Source organism: Rutidosis leptorrhynchoides, chromosome 1, assembly GCF_046630445.1.
Source record: "Rutidosis leptorrhynchoides isolate AG116_Rl617_1_P2 chromosome 1, CSIRO_AGI_Rlap_v1, whole genome shotgun sequence".
Lineage (NCBI taxonomy): Eukaryota > Viridiplantae > Streptophyta > Magnoliopsida > Asterales > Asteraceae > Rutidosis > Rutidosis leptorrhynchoides.
The window spans coordinates 171195127-171197902 of NC_092333.1; positions in this window are offsets into that span (position 1 = coordinate 171195127).

A 2776-nucleotide genomic window follows, 5' to 3' on the forward strand; every position below is an offset into this window, starting at 1 on the left:
ATAATTCAATCCACCTACGCTGCCTCATATTCAGTTGTTTCTGATTAAATATGTGTTGAAGACTTTTGTGGTCGGTATATATAATACTTTTGACCCCATATAAGTAGTGCCTCCAAGTCTTTAATGCAAAAACAACCGCGCCTAATTCCAAATCATGCGTCGTATAATTTTGTTCATGAATCTTCAATTGTCTAGACGCATAAGCAATCACCTTCGTTCGTTGCATTAATACACAACCGAGACCTTGCTTTGATGCGTCACAATAAATCACAAAATCATCATTCCCTTCAGGCAATGACAATATAGGTGTCGTAGTTAGCTTTTTCTTTAATAACTGAAACGCTTTCTCTTGTTCATCATTCCATTCAAATTTCTTCCCTTTATGCGTTAATGCAGTCAAGGGTTTTGCTATTCTGGAAAAGTCTTGGATGAACCTTCTGTAGTAACCAGCTAGTCCTAAAAAATGGCGTATGTGTTTCGGAGTTTTCGGGGTTTCCCACTTTTCAACAGTTTCTATCTTTGCCGGATCCACCTTAATACCTTCTTTGTTCACTATTTGGCCGAGGAATTGAACTTCTTCCAACCAAAATGCATACTTTGAAAACTTAGCGTACAATTCTTCCTTCCTCAATACTTCTAACACCTTTCTCAAATGTTCACCGTGTTCTTGGTCATTCTTTGAGTAAATAAGTATGTCATCAATGAAAACAATGACAAACTTGTCAAGGTATGGTCCACACACTCGGTTCATAAGGTCCATGAACACAGCTGGTGCATTAGTTAAACCAAACGGCATGATCATAAACTCGTAATGACCGTAACGTGTTCTGAAAGCAGTCTTTGGAATATCATCTTCTTTCACCCGCATTTGATGATACCCGGAACGTAAGTCAATCTTTGAATAAACATACGAGCCTTGTAGTTGATCAAATAAGTCGTCGATTCTCGGTAGTAGGTAGCGGTTCTTGATGGTAAGTTTGTTCAACTCTCGGTAGTCGATACACAACCTGAATGTACCATCTTTCTTCTTGACAAACAAAACAGGAGCTCCCCACGGTGATGTGCTTGGTCGAATGAAACCACGCTCTAAAATTTCTTGTAATTGGCTTTGCAGTTCTTTCATCTCGCTGGGTGCGAGTCTGTAAGGAGCACGAGCTATTGGTGCAGCTTCTGGTACAAGATCTATTTGAAATTCAACGGATCGATGTGGGGGTAATCCCGGTAATTCTTTCGAAAATACATCGGGAAATTCTTTTGCAATGGGAACATCATTGATGCTCTTTTCTTCTGTTTGTACTTTCTCGACGTGTGCTAGAACAGCATAGCAACCTTTTCTTATTAGTTTTTGTGCCTTCAAATTACTAATAAGATGTAGCTTCGTGTTTCCCTTTCCTCCGTACACCATTAAGGGTTTTCCTTTTTCTCGTATAATGTGAATTGCATTGTTGTAACAAACGATCTCTGCTTTCACTTCTTTCAACCAGTCCATACCGATTATCACATCAAAACTCCCTAACTCTACTGGTATCAAATCAATCTTAAATGTTTCGCTAACCAGTTTAATTTCTCGATTCTGACATATATTATCTGCTGAAATTAATTTACCATTTACTAATTCGAGTAAAAATTTACTATCCAAAGGCGTCAATGGACAACTTAATTTAGCACAAAAATCTCTACTCATATAGCTTCTATCCACACCCGAATCAAATAAAACGTAAGCAGATTTATTGTCAATAAGAAACGTACCCGTAACAAGCTCCGGGTCTTCCTGTGCCTCTGCCGCATTAATATTGAAAATTCTTCCGCGGCCTTGTCCATTCGTGTTCTCCTGGTTCGGACAATTTCTAATAATGTGGCCCGGTTTTCCACATTTATAACAAACTACATTGGCATAACTTGCTCTGACACTACTTGCTCCGCCATTACTCGTTCCGACACCATTTGTCCTTTCGTTCTATTAACCTCTGGTCCGTAGACCTCACAATTCGCCGCGCTATGACCATTTCTTTTACACTTGTTGCAAAATTTGGTGCAGAACCCCGAGTGATACTTTTCACACCTTTGGCATAGCTGCTTCTGATTGTTGTTTTTGTTGCGGTTATTATTGTTGTTGGGATGATTGTTGTAGTTGCTGCTGTTGTTGTTGTTGTTGTTGTTGTTGTTTTTGGGCCGTTTGTTGTAGTTGCAATTGATGTTGCGATTGTTGGGATAATTGTTGCGATTATTGTTGTAATTGCTGTTGTTGTTGTATTGGTGATTCTTATCACCGTTTTCCTCCCACTTTCTTTTGACTTGCTTCACATTGGCCTCTTCAGCAGTCTGTTCTTTAATTCTTTCTTCAATCTGGTTCACTAGTTTGTGAGCCATTCTACATGCCTGTTGTATGGAGGCGGGCTCGTGTGAACTTATATCTTCTTGGATTCTTTCCGGTAATCCTTTCACAAACGCGTCGATCTTCTCTTCCTCATCTTCGAATGCTCCCGGACACAATAGGCACAATTCTGTGAATCGTCTTTCGTACGTGGTAATATCAAATCCTTGGGTTCGTAACCCTCTAAGTTCTGTCTTGAGCTTATTGACCTCGGTTCTGGTACGGTACTTCTCGTTCATCAAGTGCTTGAATACTGACCACGGTAGTGCGTACGCATCGTCTTGTCCCACTTACTCTAGATAGGTATTCCACCATGTTAACGCAGAACTTGTGAAGGTATGCGTAGTGTACTTCACTTTGTCCTCTTCAGTACACTTACTTATGGCAAACACCGATTCGACC